Genomic DNA, 17994 nt, shown 5'->3' on the forward strand with positions numbered 1-17994 from the left:
CTGTGACCTAGTTACAGGCCGTTGTGCAACCTCTGATGTAGATGATAACTCCTCCTCGGGGATTATCCTGACTGCATCAGTAAGAGGCAAAAGGTGATTCTGATGCCAAGTCTTAATTGGTCCAGCACTTCCTTCTGGCCTAATTTCAAATACTGGAAGTCCTGGGAGCTGTTTACAAACAATGTATGGCTGTGATCTCCAGCGATTTGCCAACTTGTGTGTGCCAGGAATACCCAAATTCCTTAATATGACTCGGTCACCAGGTTGAAGATCTTGAACCCTAACTTTGAGGTCAAAGTTTCTTTTATTTCTGCTCCCTCTGCTGTCTGACATAGTCCGAGCCTTCTCATAAGCAATCTTCAGACTCTTCCTCAGCCTATTTGTATATCCTCGATGAGAAGCCTCTGAGGTGTGATCCAGAGAAGTTCCAAAGCCAATTCCACTGGTAATCTAGCTTCTTGCCCAAACATCAGCCGATATTGAAAAAATAAAATTTCCTCTAGGTGGGATATTTGGAAAGGGATAAATAGTGCAATGAGGTATGAGAGTAGTGTAAAAAGTATATATATTTTTATTAAGAAACATAGGTTTAAAATAATGAGCACATATATACACTATACATATCACAAAATATCATGAATGAATACTGGACAGGACTAATCATATAATAACATTACAAAAAAAGACAGCTAGTAAATCGCAAAGATCTGTTATGTTGGAGGTGAGCACAACAGAAAGGGTCTTTTCTGTTGTGCTCACCTCCAACATAACAGATCTTTGCGATTTACTAGCTGTCTTTTTTTGTAATGTTATTATATGATTAGTCCTGTCCAGTATTCATTCATTATATTTTGTGATAGTGTATATATGTGCTCATTATTTTAAACCTATGTTTCTTAATAAAAATATATATACTTTTTACACTACTCTCATACCTCATTGCACTATTTATCCCTTTCCAAATATCCCACCTAGAGGAAATTTTATTTTTTCAATGTCTTGTTACTCGGGATGTGGGATAATCTAGTGCGTATTCTGTGACATTGAGCACTTTTTCAATTAAACATCAGCCGATAAGGTGAATATCCTGTGACGTCACTCTTGGTGCTGTTATATGCATGTACTAAAGCAGCAAAATGTTTACTCCAGTTGGGCTTTTGCTCAGAGGTTAGTGTCCCCAACATATTAAGAAGAGTTCTATTAAACCTCTTTGGCTGAGGGTCTCCTTGAGGATGATAAGGTGTAGTTCTAGACTTCTGAATTCCCAACAGATCCAATAATCTCCTGATGAGCGTACTCTCAAAGTCTCTTCTCTGATCTGAGTGAATCCTCTGTGGTAAGCCATAATGGACAAAGAACTTCTCCACTAATGTCTTTGCCACTGTGACTGCCTTCTGATCTTTCGTGGAGAAAGCTTGAGCATATCTGTGACTACCAGAATATTTCCTTGCCCACTCAAGTCAGATTCTAGACACAGGAAATCTATGTAAACTAAATCCATGGGACCTCGGCTTGATAAAGGACCCATCGGGGCTGCCCGTTGCGGTAAAGTCTTTCTCTGGATACACTTATGACAGGAATGACAGTAATTCTCCACTTCTTTTCTCATGTAAGGCCAATAGAATCTATCCCTTATCAATTGGAGAGTTCTTTCTGCCCCCATATGTCCATGACAATCATGTAGAGCGATTAACACCGTCTCTCTGTGTTTCTCTGGCAGAAACAGTTGCCACTTCTCCTCCATATCTTCAGAGGGGCCCTTTCGGTAGACCACCCCTTGTTGCAACTGCAACCGACTCCACTCTTTATGTAACAACAGAGCTTCTTTCTGAGCACTTTTCAAAAGTAAATCAGGGCGCTGACTCTCCAGAGCTTCCAATACTAAACTGCAGAGTGGATCCTCCTGTTGGTCCTTCCTAAGGTCTTTTCTCGATAACTTAGGTAGACCTTCTGCTGCAATCTGAGAGACATTACAGTAATACCTAGGTACCCCTGCTGTAGTCACTCCAATATCTTCAGCTCTGGCCCCACCTTTCTCCTGTTTTTCTGCTCCTTCACAAAGGGCTCTTACCCCTTCGGGGGCAAGCTGAGTCCAATCTTCTTGGGAGCTCAGGGGACTGTGGGGTCTTCTTGACAGCACATCTGCATCTCTGTTATCCACTTCTGGTCTGTATTTCAAGCTGAAGGAGAAGGTTGAAAGAGCAGCCAACCACCTATGGCCTGTGGCATCCAACTTCACGGTGGTAAGCAAGTATGTGAGGGGGTTGTTATCCGTTCTGACTACAAACTCTGCACCATACAGGTAATCTCTCAGCTTGTCTACCACGACCCACTTCAAGGCCAGAAACTCAAGTTTATGAGTGGGGTAGTTCTTCTCAGCAGGAGACAGGCTCCGGCTCACATAAGCAATGGGCCTTAAATGTCCATCATGATCTTAGTAGAGTACTCCACCTAGGCCGTCTCGGCTAGCATCCACGTGCAGTTCATAGGGCTTGGTAGGATCCGCATAAGCTAACACTGGAGCAGTGGTAAGGCTCCACTTCAATTGTCTGAATGTCTCCTCAAATTGCGGAGTCCACTGATCCAGTATGGACTCCTTTTTCTTCCGAGGCCCTTCCTTTCACCTCCAAGGTTCCTCCGAATCCACATCAGCCCCTTCCTGATTCTTCAGTAGCTCTGTAAGTGGGTGGGCTATCTTTGCAAACCCCTCCACAAACCTCCGATAGTAGGAGCAGAATCCTAGGAATGACCTGAGCTCAGTCACATTCGTGGGCTTGGGCCAAGAAGTAACAGCTTCCAACTTCTAAGGGTCAGTTGCTATCCCTTCTTCAGACACAATGTGCCCCAAATAGTTCACCGAAGATTGATAGAACTGACATTTCTCCATTGAAAGTTTCAGGCCCTCATCATGTAATCTCTTCAGAACCTTTTCCAGTCGCTCCTCATGCTCTTCAAGAGTTCGGCCAAAGACTATAATATCGTCTAAGTATACTAAGACCTCAATCAAGTTCATGTCGCCTACTGTCTTCTGCTGGGGCCCCAGACAGACCTTGTGGCATCCAGTTAAATTCATAGAATCCCACGGGGGTAATGAAAGCAGTCTTCTCTTTATCCTCAGGACTCATGGGGATCTGATAATAACCACTCTTCAAATCTAATACACTGAACCACTTTGCCCCTGACAGGCTCTGTAGGGCATCTTCTATACGAGGGGTAGTGTATTGATCGGGAATAGTCCGTCGGTTCAGGGTCCTATAGTCGATACACAGTCGTAGTGACCCATTTTTCTTCCTCACTACAACTATCGGGGAGGCGTATGGACTCCTGGACTCTCTGATAATCCCAGTCCTTTTCAGCTCAGCCAGCTGTTCTCGAAGGTCCTCAAGATTTCTCAGTGGGATCCTCCTGACCCTTTCTCGGAAAGGCTTGTCTTCCTCCAGCTGGATCTTGTGCTCTGCACTCTTGGCATACCCCACATCAAACTCACACTTCGAGAAGACCTCTTTCCATTTTATGAGCTGAGCTTTGGCCCTCTCCATCCAAACAGGCGTAAGGGAGGTGTTCTTCAGGTAAAAGTTCTCTATGGGAATCTCCTCTTCGGGTCCTCTTTTGACATCACTTGGCGAGACCGGGGTTGCTTGATTCGCCTGCCCCAGCAGCATTCTTGCTGGTATCTTCACCAGCAGAGCTGTCGTGTTCCGAACACTGACGGAAACTCTCCCCCTGCTTCTCTTAAGCGCCTTAGTAGATAACACTTTTGGGAGTATTTCCAGACCCACATCCTCTTTCTGAGTGTTCGTCTCCAAGACAACGTAAGGACCAGGTTGTCTCCAACTCAACTTGACAGAGGCCCTCATGCATACCACTTCACCTGGTTGTAGCAGTTCTTTACCTCGGTCTAAACGCCAAACCTTTCCCACCCCTTCTGGTGGAGCCTCCTGTTCGTGTACTATATTCTTGTAGACTTGGGTTAGCATAGGATGTACCTTCATGGCCGGGGCACTTTCCTTCTGTACAAGCGGTGTCAGGTGTCTTCTGGCCAGATCAGTATTTGTTCCGATGATAAGGGAACTTTTATGAGCCCCAGGGGGCCGAGGACACACAACCGCCAAGGTGTCGAAAGTCTCCGCCTTTCCAGCCACACTCGGGTCAAAGGTAAGTTTTATAGGGATATACCCCTCATAAGGGAAGTTCTGGGTACCTAGGCCCCATATCTCCAACTCTTCCAACTTTTGCAGAGGGAGATGCTTGAGATGCTTCATCTAGAAATCTTTATATAATAAGGTCACTTGGGCTCCGGTATCCAGCAGGGCTTTGGCGTATATTCCTTCTACCTGGATGGGGATGATTGGAGAGGGTCCCACTAAGTTGCGGGGAAATTCACCATGAGTGTTCGGCTTCTTCTGCTTGTTAGTGCGCATCTTGACTCCTCATTTCCATGGATGCTCATTCAGCTTCATTCCTCCTCTTACTCTCAAAACTTTGTGAACCTGGGTTTCGTTGGAGTTGACGACTGTTACAGGGCACCCAGTTGACTCCTTCACTGGGGCCCTTTGACATTGTGCTGCTGCCTTTGGGCTTGGACACACTCTCCCAACATGACCAGCTCCTCCACAGTTGAAACAAAGTCCAGATTCCCTTCTGAATGTGAAGTCTGATATTTTTTTATTTTCTTTAGTTCCTCCATTGGGCGGATCAGAGGATCTTGTGGTCAGCAGAGCCATCATCTCCATTAACTGGGCCACCTGAGTCTTAAGGAGCGCAATCTGAGGATCCTCTTCCATCACACTAACTGTCCTGACTCCAACAGTGTGTTTTGGTTCCTGAATTTATTCCTTCTTCCTTTCTAGGATAGTGTCTTCCTCCCGTACAATCCAAATTAGATCTGGGTACTTCAATATGCCTCCATCTTGACGAGTTCTTAACTGGAGGGTGATGGGATCCAAAGGCTGGGCACCTCTTAAAACTTGTTTGGCTCGAACTTCATCCACCTTACTAGGATCTAATCCCTTCTTTAACAATATTTGGTGAATGACCTTGTCTAACCGTCTCATATATTCTGACAGCTTCTCTCCTGTTTCCTGATAGGTGTGCTGTAATTGATAAATTAGATCAGAAACCTTCTCGGTACATCCGAACACATCTTGCAGGATATCTAAGTAGTCTTGGGCTACACAGTTTTGTTTGCTAAGCTTCAGATTTCGAATAGCCTCGGAAGCAGGCCCTTTCAGACTTTCAGTAATCCGCAGTTTTTTTGCATTTCAGGGATGTCCCACTCATCCAACACTTGCGTGGCCTGTTCCAACCACTCTTCAAAGGTGTCTTCTCCTTTGGGTACAGGCCGTTGGCCCGAGAAAATGCTCAGTTTTCGGTACCCAGTCCCTGAATATGTTGGGTTCCCTTTTTGACATTGGGACACCAAATCTCCCAGGGCTTTAAAGAGTTCATGGCTCAATTGCAGCCGTTGCTGACTGTGATGGAAACTTGGTTTCTGCTGAACTCATCTGGGGGAAGGTGGCAAGATTTTCCCCTTCTTCCCTTGGGTGGGTCAGATAAAATTTGGTCTTGTCAGCGAGTTCAACACTTTCACCCCTGAAATTTTCTGGAACTCCCTTCCTCCACTCCAATAATGCATAAGTACGGAATGTCTCATGATTGGGTCTTACTGCGACCACCTTGGCTCTTTGTTCTGGGGATAGTGTTTTTACCACTCGGTTAATGTGTTCTTTCTCCCAGATATCTCCCCAGAGTTCCATGGCCACGCTCGCTTCTGAGCGGGTGCCTTCCGCCTCACACCACTGTGCCACAGTAGGGTGATCCATTCTATGGTTCTTAAGGGGGTGCTTGACTTTAGAGTGACAGTTATCCCGGACGAGCCCCCACATGTAGCAATAACTCTCAGTGGAGCTGCCGGTTTATTATTGAGCCTGTTCTCTATTCTCTTCGCCCCTCTTAAATTGTTCAATCCCCTTGACACAACTGTAGTGCAGTGTTGTAATAATATTAATACCAACTTTAACCCACAATATACACTTATATTGTATTTTATCTCTATGTGGGTGCTTGTGGCTCCACCTGCAGGAAAAATAACAACACTGCACAAATACTTCTGTAATAATCTAAATGACTTCTTTCTTTGGTTAAATTATATATTTTATATAGAAAGTTATTACAGTGACTACACTGTCACACCAACGTAGTGTAACAGTATAGTAGATAATTATGACAATATTGATAACATACACAGAATATAACTAAATCTATATTTATACCAGGGAACTCCCCCTGCTCTAAACTGTAAAGTCACTACTCTTTGTAACTAGATGCAGGGCCCTGCAGTAAAAAAGAGACGTCTTCAGTCTTCGCTAGCTTATGAATTTGTAATTGTAATCCACAAAAGGGTTCCTCTTGGGTGTTGCGCAGTGTAAGGTAATACACTAAAGCAGTTATAATCCAGCAGACTGATCAAGTATTCTTATACGAGGGAGACAAACATCTAGTATCAGTTCTTGAATACTGAAGTCTATGCAGATGTAATGTTCTCCAACTTAACTTGTTCCATGGGACTATCAGTCCCAGCAACACTCTGTAACAGTTCTAAGTGTGTGTAGTATGTAAACAAACTTCTGGGTGTTAACCCTCTCACCACACGAGATCCGGGCAGATGGATGCCCCTGTTTCAGCAGTTCTCAGTCCGTACGGAACCACCGCCATGCCGTCACACTGCTCCGTTCAGTAACGACCAGGAGTCCTGTGATATGAGTCCTGTGATATGATGGCAGGATCCCTGCTGCCGCTCCGCTCCCTCACAAGGTAGGCCGCAATCCTGTGGGACACACAACCCCACAGAGTCCTGCTGGCAGGCCACGCGTCCCAGGAACAAGAGACCTAAGATGGCCGCTCCCAGCCCTTTTATATACTCCCACAATGCAGTTCAGTTCTTCTCTTGTCCAGGAGCATTGTGGGTAGGTCACAGTTAAAGTTCAGAAGTAAACAATCAATCACTTCCATGTCACTTCACTTAATCATGAAACATAAAAGTATTGTACTTTTTCAATTGTCCACAAGATGGCACTATAACAACTTATGTCCTGTATAACACACATATGGCTAAAAACAAAAGTTGCCAGCGGTACAAAAAAAAGGGGTATAATGCGATAAAACGCACATCCACATCACCCCCCCTTCCGCACCAATGTGCAACCCAAAATGCCATGTGGACAGCAGTGGTTTGGGCTGCACATTAGTGTGAATGGGCCCTTATACAGAGCAGATGGATCACGTAAGCCAGATCGGAGCGGATTAAAAAAAGATAAGTACACAGACTTAGCCGTCCAGCAAAATTCGAGAGTTGAGACAAACCATTTACCACTGACAGGGGTGCTTACAATGATCAGCTTTTAATCATTTATGTAAAACCTTTATCCCAAAAGGAAACTGATGTAACTGTTCATAAAGTGTTAGCAGGAGTTTGCCTTTAATGTGTTAGTATATCCAAATCTTCTAGTACATCTAACACTCCCCTCCCTTCGGACTGGCAATGTTGCTGTATAAATGTTCCCCCTGTGCTCCTTCATCCAGAGTGGGGGCATTGTATTAGAGGAGGTGTGTTACTGAACAGATCACAGGTGAAAACAGAGGAAAAAAAGAAAACAAATGCAGCCACCACATCTAATGATTGGTAAGCTGCAATATATTACATTTTGCTGGAGTTCAGTTTAAAACATGTAGTCTTATCCATCTACGTTACATAGAAACATAGAAACGTGACATCAGAAAAGTAGTAGTCCAGCTATCATGTGACCACTGTAACCAATCACAGCAGGTTACATGACAGTTGAAAACAACGGATGACTTTCTTTCAAGCCATTTATTGTATGCAATTGTGTTGCCAGCTGTGATTGGTCACAGTGATCACATAGTACAGACTGCGCCATGTGATCAGCTTTGGTCAGTCACAGCTGATCACAACAAAACAAATTGAATGGATCGGTTTAATTCAGTAAAATACCGATCGCTCCCCCAGAGTAGTACAATGTTACTATAGTAACATTTTATTGCTCTGGTCAAAGTGTGTTAAAAAAAATAATCAGGAAAAAAAAGAAAAACAATATAAGAATTTTTTCTTTCGTACTGTCACCAGTCAGTGTCCCTGATCACTGCCACACCAGTTATATGACGATGCTATACTGAACTGGTGACAGTATTAAAAAAACACCCCATTTTTTAATTTCTTAATTTTTCAAAAACTTATGACAAAAAATGACAACTTCACAAAACCTGCCATGCCTCTTGCTAAATACCTTGAACTCTCTACATTCCAAAAAAAAGGGGGTCATTTGGGGGATAATTGTACTGTCCTGACATTTTTGGGCCTTAGGAAATGAGATAGGCGTCAGTACATCAGGATTGAACAATTTTCAGATATACTGTATACCATAGTTTGTGGATTGTGTATCTTTCCTACAGACTAAATAATATACACTGATTTGGGTTATTGTCACCAAAGAAATGTAGCAGAATACACTTTGGCCTAAATTTGTAAAGAAAAATTATTTATTTGCAAAATTTTATAACAGAAACAAAGATAAACATTTTTTTTTAATTTGATTTTTTTTTACATTTTCAGTCTTTTTTTATTTAATTAGCAAAAAATAAAAAACTCAGTGGGGAAAAAATACCACCAAAAGAAAGCTCTATTTGTGTGAACAACATAATAAAAAATGTAGTTTGGGTACAGTGTTGCATGACCGCGCAATTGTCATTTAACCACTTATGGACCAAGCCTCTTTTTGAGATGTGTTGTTTACAGGTTAAAAACTGTTTTTTTTTTGCTAGAAAATTACTTAGAACCCCCAAACATTATAAATTTTTTCTAACACCCTAGACAATAAAATGGCGGTCGTTGCAATACTTTCTGTCACACCGTTTTTGCGCAGCGGTCTTACAAGCGCACTTTTGTTAGGAAAAAATACACTTTTTTGAATTAAAAAATAAGACAACAGTAAAGTTAGCCCAATTTTTTTATATTGTGAAAGATAATGTTACACCAAGTAAATTGATACCCAACATGTCACGCTTCAAAATTGCGCCCGCTCGTGGAATGGCAACAAACTATTACCCTTAAAAATCTCCATAGGCAACGTTTAAAAAATTCTACAGGTTGCATGTTTTGAGTTACAGAGGAGGTCTAGGACTAGAATTAGTGCTATCACTCTACTGATCGCGGCGATACCTCACATGTGTGGTTTGAACACTGTTTTCATATGCGGCCGCTACTCACATATGGGTTCGATTCTGCATGCGAGCTCGGCGGGACGGGGTACGTTTAAAATTTTACCCCTCATAAGGGAAAGATAATGTTACACCAAGTAAATTGATACCCAACATGTCACGCTTCAAAATTGCGCCCGCTCGTGGAATGGCAACAAACTATTACCCTTAAAAATCTCCATAGGCAACGTTTAAAAAATTCTACAGGTTGCATGTTTTGAGTTACAGAGGAGGTCTAGGACTAGAATTAGTGCTATCACTCTACTGATCGCGGCGATACCTCACATGTGTGGTTTGAACACTGTTTTCATATGCGGCCGCTACTCACATATGGGTTCGATTCTGCATGCGAGCTCGGCGGGACGGGGTACGTTTAAAATTTTTTTTTTTCTATTTATTTTACTTTTTATTTTTTATTTTTACACAGGTTTTTTTTTTTTTTTTTTTTTAAATTGTGTCACTTTTATTCCTATTACAAGGAATGTAAACATCCCTTGTAATAGAAAAAAAAAGCATGACATGACCTCTTAAATATGAGATTTGGGGTCAAAAAGACCTCAAATCTTTACACTAAAATGCAATAAAAAAAATGTTTTCGTCATTTAAAAAAATAATCAAAAAAATGGCCCTTTAAGAGCCATGGGCGAAAGTGACGTTTTGACGTTGCTTCCACCCTGCAATGTTATGGAGACGGGTGGGGGCCATCTTCCCCTCACTTGTCTCCATACCCAGCAAGGGGTAACATCTGATCGCCTCTGCCGCTGCCGATGGCTCCGATAAGCGCGGTGGGAGGGGGGGGGGACTCTCTGCCGCAGAGACCACTCTTATCTGAAAGCGGACCAGAGAAGACAATACCGGGGTTATGCCATAACAACGATATTCCTCTTCAAATTTTCAGCGCTGAGAATTGGCCTGGGGTAAAATTGCCGGGTAGTGAAGTGGTTAATTAAAAAAAAAAAGACCAAAAACCTGCCATGCCTCTCACTAAATACCTTGGACTGTCTGCTTTCAAAAAAGGGGTAATTTGAGGGCGTATTTGTACTGTCCTGACATGTTAGGGCCTCAATAAATGAGATAGGCCATCAGTACATCAGGACTAATCAATTTTCAGTGATTGGTATCATAGTTTTTGGACTCTATACCTTTTACACAGACCAAACAATATACACTGATTTGGGTTATTCTTACCAAATAAATGTAGCAGTATAAATTTTGGTCAAAATTTATGAAAAAATTTACTTATTTGCAAAATTTTATAACAGAAACTAAGAAAAACATGGTTTTTTTTTTCAAAAATGTTGGTCTTTTTTAGTTTATAGTGCAAAGAAACCCCTCAGTGGTGATTAAATACCATCACAAGAAAGCTCTAGTTGTATGAAAAAAATGACTGAGTAATTGTGATTCAAAGTGTGAGAGCGCTGAAAGCTGAAAATTGGTCTGGGCACAAAGGGGATAAAAGTGCCCGGTATTGAGGTGGTAATGCATGCTTCTAACAGAATATGTGTGCTTTATTTTCTAGCTTATGTAGTAGGTGAGTGCTAAAGACAGATCAAGTGCAGAGTACATTTTAATGGGATAAGTGCTTGCTGAAATTGTGTATTCCTGACACGAATGGCTCTGTGTATTGTGGAAAGCAATGCATCCATCCACTGGTGCTGTACAGCATTTATATGAGAAATAAACATTAAAAAAAAAAAAATCCAAGGCCTTAACATTACTTTTTTTTAAAATAATATATCAAAACTATATCTGAAAATAAAACCAGAACAGTTCCTGCCCACCCTCCCCTACACAATTACAGAATATAATTTGCTATAAAAAAAGCGATGTGTGCAATGTAAATAAGCGCTGATGTTTTTCACACCTTGCAGGATAAATTATTGATATCAATATATGGCTTACAGAACAGTCCCAAATGTTTTCAGAACTCCAGCACAGTGCAGAAACTTTTAGATCTATAGTGCTGAATGCTACAAATTGTTTGGCATTACAATTCATTTTTTCTTGTGAATGTCTCCAAGTATAACCGAGTCCACGTCTCTAGACACGTCGCAGGATGAATGGGTTTTGAAATCAAACTTTATGTTTGCGCTAACATGCATTAAATTCCCTTTCTGGGGTGTTTTAATGTTATTCAACGACTTCTCACTCTAGGAAATGTATGTATTTATAATACAGCTTGCAGCAAAAAGAGAAAAAAAAAGCTGTACACAATGGATAAAATCAATGCCACCTCTCTTTATTTGTAACAAAACAACTGCAAGAAAATATGTTCTGGAAAGTAATAAAAAAAAAAGGCAGAAAACTTGTTTTGAAATTGACTTTTTTCAGTTTTAACACTTTAAATTAATGTCTACTTACTTTTAATAAAGAGGGACTGAAATGATCAAAAAACCACCTCCACGGCTTTCGGATGAAAAATGTACATAGATAAATGCCATCATTCAGGTCCTGCAGAAGGACTATATTTGGGTACGTTTTCGCATTTAACATCACATTCTATGTATTTAATGTTTGCTAATGTATTGTATTTCTTTCATCATTCCCTAATTACCATGATTGTAATATGCTGGGAATGTCTCCTTTGTGCCCATGCATGCTGGCAGTTTTTAAACTTCCTTTTTTTTGTCCTTCATGCATATTTGCCTTCAATAACCTCCCCAGCATGCTATCCTGGGCCCATATCCACCTAACCTAGTCACTTAACAATGTATTTGGTCATAGTAGTGCTTTACCCTAAACACCCCCTAAAATGTGTACAAATGTTATTAGTGTCCTTAAATTCAGGCAGAGTGCCAGAGGCTTTTTTTTGGGGTTCCAAAATCATTTTGAACCATCCCTCCCCCCAACCGCTAAATCAACCCATACCAATCCTCGATCTGCTGACTTTGCCAAACCCATATACACACTATAGCTACCTCTTTTGTGTTCATATTTATGGATTAATTCACCAAAGTATGTAGTGCAAGGGCCTGCCTCAATACATTCAAATGTTACTGTTTAATGTTTGGTTCTCCTATTGTCTTGCTAGTTAATTGCAGAAGGTAAAAATGTGCTTCAATTTGTACAGTGTGTATTCATATTTTTGTAATATGACACTTCTTACCTGTCCAGTGGGCTGCCAATAGTGTAAGTAAGGAGGGGCTGGCCAAAGTAACACACATTATTTATGCATTCAGCTCTCAATGAAGTGAAGAGGGTTACCTGTCCAAAACATCTCCCCCCCCCCTAAAATTGTTACAATGGGCCATCGGGGGGGGGGGGGGGGGGATGAATCTGATAAGTGGACCTTATATTTTTGCCTTTAAATACTTCTTCAAAAAAATGTTATACTGGTGTTGGCCAAGAATGTTTGTGTCTAATCTTCTTGCAATGTTTATGTGCAAAATGACTCATTTTTATGTTTTTGTTTGACTCCACAGTTTCCTTCAACACCACAGGAATGGCAGACTGTGGCATCCCACTTTGCCGACCGTTGGGACTTTCCCAACTGTGGAGGGGCAATTAATGGGAAGCACATCCACATCGTACCACCACCCCATTCGGGATCATTCTATTATAACTATAAGGGGTTTTTTAGTATTATGTTGCTGGCGGTGGTGTCGGTGACACATGAGTTTCTGTATGTGGACGTGGGGTGGAATGGCCGGATGTGGGATGGTGGAGTCTTTGCCCGGACCGAGTTCTTTCGACGTCTCCAGAGTGGTGGCTTGGAATTGCCACCTGCGGAAGATAACGTTGAGGGACTGCGATTTGTGTTTGCCGCAGATGAGGCATTCGGTCTGGGTGATCACATGATGAGGCCATTCCCACAGATGACCCTCACCACGGAGAAGAGGGTTTTTAATTACTGCCTGGCCAGAGCCAGGAAAGTCGTGGAGAATGCGTTTGGGATAATGGCCAGCCGGTTCCGCCAATTTTTAACTGCCATAAATATGGTGGAGTACAAACTAAACCACATTGTGCTATCTTGCTGCATACTGCACAACTTTTTAAAACAAAATAATTCAAGTTATGTTGCCTCAGTTGGGCCTGAGGCCAAACTTAATGAAACACCGACGGCCCTGGAAGCGGGCCGTCCTGGCTTGCCCCCCCAAAGTGCCTGTGAAGTGCAGGAAAAATATGTTCAATATTTTATGGGTGGGGGGCCATTGCTTTGCCAGCCAATTTGGAATAAATTTTCTATTTTATCAGATAAAATCTTGATTTTCATTTACTGCTTGTGTTTCTTTTTGCTGTCTCCTACTTTCTCCTAGTGCACTTGTAGTGCCAAGTGGTTTTTCCATTATTAAATAACACCCATTGTCACTGTAAACACAAACTTAATACACAAACTGGTATTGATCATTGAAAGAAGAAGCCACACAATGTTGAGTATTTTTTTTTAGGGTACATAAACAGGCATGTCTCAAAACATAACATACACAACTCATGAACTTAAAAAGTTCAACATTGAAAAGCTGAAGGCAATATCAGACATTATAGTGTCCAAAATGTGTTGATATTGCCTTCATCAGATGGGGTGAGGTTACCCCTGTTAAAGCCACATTTTGAAGATGCACACAAATTGGGAGTCAAACTTGGGATTTTCCTCCTGATCCCATTCCTAATGTCAACATGTGCTATCTCCCATCATGGGGGATCAATGGACTTGCGAGGAAGGGGTTGCACCACATGTGTGGCACTTTTTGGGAGCCTAGCTGCGTACGGGGCCCCGAAAACCAATCACCGCCTTCAGGATTTCTAAGGGCGTAAATTTTTGATTTCACTCTTCACTGCCTATCACAGTTTCGGAGGCCATGGAATGCCCAGGTGGCACAAACCCCCCCAAATGACCCCATTTTGGAAAGCAGACACCCCAAGCTATTTGCTGAGAGGCATGGTGAGTATTTTGCAGCTCTCATTTGTTTTTGAAAATGAAGAAAGAAAAGCCTCTTGACATGCCTCTCAGCAAATAATTTGGGGTGTCTACTTTCCAAAATGGGGTCATTTGGGGGGGGGGGGGGTTTGAACTGTCCTGGCATTTTATGCACAACATTTAGAAGCTTATGTCACACATCACCCACTCTTCTAATCACTTGAAGACAAAGCCCTTTCTGACACTTTTTGTTTACATGAAAAAATAATTTTTTTTTGCAAGAAAATTACTTTGAACCCCCAAACATCATATATTTTTTTAAAGCAAATGCCCTACAGATTAAAATGGTGGGTGTTTCATTTTTTTTTCATACAGTATTTGCGCAGTGATTTTTCAAATGCATTTTTTTGGGAAAAAACACACTTTTTAAAATTTTTTTTTTTTGAAAATCTTTTTATTGAGTATAAGACATACAAACAAATAACAACATTGAACCTGCCACAGCATTGGGACTAGACCCACACAGGAGTCAGTGCCAGCCGGCCATTGGGCTGCATCCAGCATTAATATCATACAGCTGTAGCATGTCCGAAAGAAAAGAACAATAACAAACCTAGTGCTGTATTGGCTCCTGCTCAATTAAAGTATTTCAGGATCAGATTTATCAGTTGAGACCCAAGGGACAATATTAGATATCAAATAAACCCATTTCAGAGATTACATTACCAAAAAATCAAACAATGTATCAGTATCACTTTCTCCCGTAGAGTGGTATTATGCACTTGTTCAATCAGTCTGCGGTTGCCGTGGAGGCCTCAGCTAGCCATTTGGCCCACACGCTCTCATATTTTTTGGGGCATCCCCTATTTTGATAGGTTTCCTTATAGAGTGGTAGTACGTTATTGACATGTGTTTTCCATAACAATATGGATGGCGGGGCACGTTTTTTCCAGCAGAGAGTGATCATTTTCCTTGCATAAAAGAGCAGGAGCCCTATGAGGGTTCTCTCTGCTATCCTGGGGGCTAATTCTTCCACTAAACCTAGAAGGCAGATCTGCGGGGTTGGGGCTATATCTGCTCTCACCACTTCTTGTATTACAGATAGTACTTCTGACCAGTAGTTTTTAATTGCTGGCAGGACCAGAAAATGTGTATAAAATCACCTGGATCCCCAGCACATCTCCAACACTCCGAGGACAGGGAGGTTCTCATCTTATGCAATCTATATGGGGTGAGATATGCCCGATGTAGTATTTTGTATTGTATGAGATGGTCTCGAAGTGAGACCAGGATTTTGAAGGGGAAATCCCACATGTCCTCCCAATCCTCGGAGTCTAGTGTCGGGATATCCTGTGTCCATCGCTGCCGGAGCTTTGACAGATCTGGAGAGGAAACTCTGAGGAGATGTGCATAAAGGACCGAGGTCGGTTTCCTGGTGCATTCATATCTTGTGACCCTCTCCAGATCGGATTGCACTATTTGCGTGTTGTTGGGTATTATTTGGGCTTTAAACGCATGAGACAGTTGCATATAGCGATATTGATGCGAGGGAGGCACATTGTACTGGGATACCAGGCGATTGAAGGGGTGTATGGCGGTGCTGGTGGTGAGGTCAGATATCAGTTTAATACCACATTTGGCCCATATTTTAGGGTCTGGTAATGAGTAGAGATGGGGTAGAGTAGGGTTGTTCCAAAGGGGGGTGTGCGGGGAAACTGCATTTCGTGGGAACTTCTCAAGTTCCAGTCCTGCCCTCCAGGCCCTTAGAGTCGTGTGCATGGAGGTGGTCAAATCATATGGAGCCTTGGGACCTCGAAGGGGTAAATGTGTAAGGGTTCCACAGAGCAAACCACCGCAGCCTCCAGAACCGCAGCGGGGTTGGACGCATCCGGTACTAGCCACCAAACTGCCGTGACCAGCTGGGCTGCCAGAAAATATTTCTGGCAGTCTGGAAATGCCAGCCCCCCCTGCAACACCGCATGCATTAGTGTGGAGAGTTTAAATCTAGGGGGATTTGGACCCCAGAGGAAGGAGGAGAAAATTTGGTTCAACTTCGTGAAAAATGAGCAAGGTATCAATTGTGGGGAATTACGAAATAGGTATGTAAATTTAGGTATGATTTTCATTTTAATTAAGTTAATGCAGCCTAATAGGGATAGAGGAAGGTTCTCCCAGGCTTTGAGTTTGGCCTTGACTACTTGGACCACCGGGTCTAGGTTAATGGGCGATAAAGCTGGATGTGTCTCTCGAGACGCGTACCCCCAAGTACACCATTTCGTCCACCCATTGCATCTGCAGATCCTGCGGGGCCAGTCTTTTTGCCTCAGTGTCAATAGCCGCCAACTGGGATTTTGTCCAGTTCACCCTTAATCCTGTTACCTTGGAGAATTCAGTCAATACTTGCAGCGCTCTTCTAAGAGAGGAGTCCGCCTCATTCAACACTTTTTAAAATTTTAATGCACTAAAACACACTATATTGCCCAAATGTTTGATGAAATAAAAAAGATGATCTTAGGCCGAGTACATGGATACCAAACATGACATGTTTTAAAATTGCGCACAAACGTGCAGTGGCGACAAACTAAATACATTTTTAAAAGCCTTTAAAAGCCTTTACAGGTTACCACTTTAGATTTACAGAGGAGGTCTACTGCTAAAATTACTGCCCTCGATCTGACCTTCGCGGTGATACCTCACATGCATGGTGCAATTGCAGTTTACATTTGACGCCAGACCGACGCTGGCGTTCGCCTTAGCGCAAGAGCAGGGAGGGGTGCTTTTTTTTTTTTTTTTTTTTTTCTTTATTATTTTTTTGCTTTTTTATCTTATTTTTAAACTTATTTAAAATTTTTAATCATTTTTGATTTTGATTGTTATCTCAGGGAATGTAAATATCCCCTATGATAGCAATAGGTAGTGACAGGTACTCTTTTTTGAAAAATCGAGGTCTATTAGACCCTAGATCTCTCCTCTGCCCTCAAAGCATCTGACCACACCAAGATCGGTGTGATAAAATGCTTTACCAATTTCCCAATGGCGCTGTTTACATCCGGTGAAATCTAAGTCATGAAATGCCGGTTTCTTAGGCCATAGAGATGTTTGGAGCCACTCTGGTCTCTAATCAGCTCTATGGTCAGCTGGCTGAATCACCGGCTGCATTTTCAGGTTCCCTGTTGAGACAGGAGAGCCAGAGAAAAACACGGAAGACAGTGGGGGGGGGGGGGGGTATTCCCTCCCACTGCTTGTAAAAGCAGTCTAGAGGCTAATTAGCTGCTAGGATTGCTTTTACATGAAAGCCGACCTCTGGCTGAAAATAATGATACCAAGATGATACCTAAACCTGCAGGCATCATTCTGGTATAACCACTCAAAGTCGTGAATGGCGTACCTGAAGACAAAAAAATGGTTAACATTAAAACACAGTAAACAGTAAAGTATAAAAAATTGCATACCTGAAAAGCAAACATGATAAAACATAATAACAATAAAACATTGCAGAATAGAATACAGTAAAAAAGAGCAGAACAATAGAGAGAGAATAGAGAGAGAGAGAACAATAAAACGACAACTATTTTTCTTAATTTTATATATTTTCTTGTGGTTTTTTTTTTTTTACACTTTTTTTTTGTAACTGTAACTTTTATAACTGTAACCGATTCCAGGTTCGGGTCTCTCAAAATGCGATGGCATCTTGGGAGACATTGTGAAAGTGTGCCTAGTCTGTGCAATGCTGTACCCTACGCTAATACTCAACTAGTGAATGGTAGCGTTCAAAACATTCACCAATGCAAAGACCAGGATTGTCAGGACAGAAGGGACAATAATAGCGGGTGTCACGCCTATATCCGCGCTTGCTGCAGATA

The sequence above is a fragment of the Aquarana catesbeiana genome, linkage group LG01, assembly GCF_042186555.1.
Source record: "Aquarana catesbeiana isolate 2022-GZ linkage group LG01, ASM4218655v1, whole genome shotgun sequence".
Taxonomy (NCBI): domain Eukaryota; kingdom Metazoa; phylum Chordata; class Amphibia; order Anura; family Ranidae; genus Aquarana; species Aquarana catesbeiana.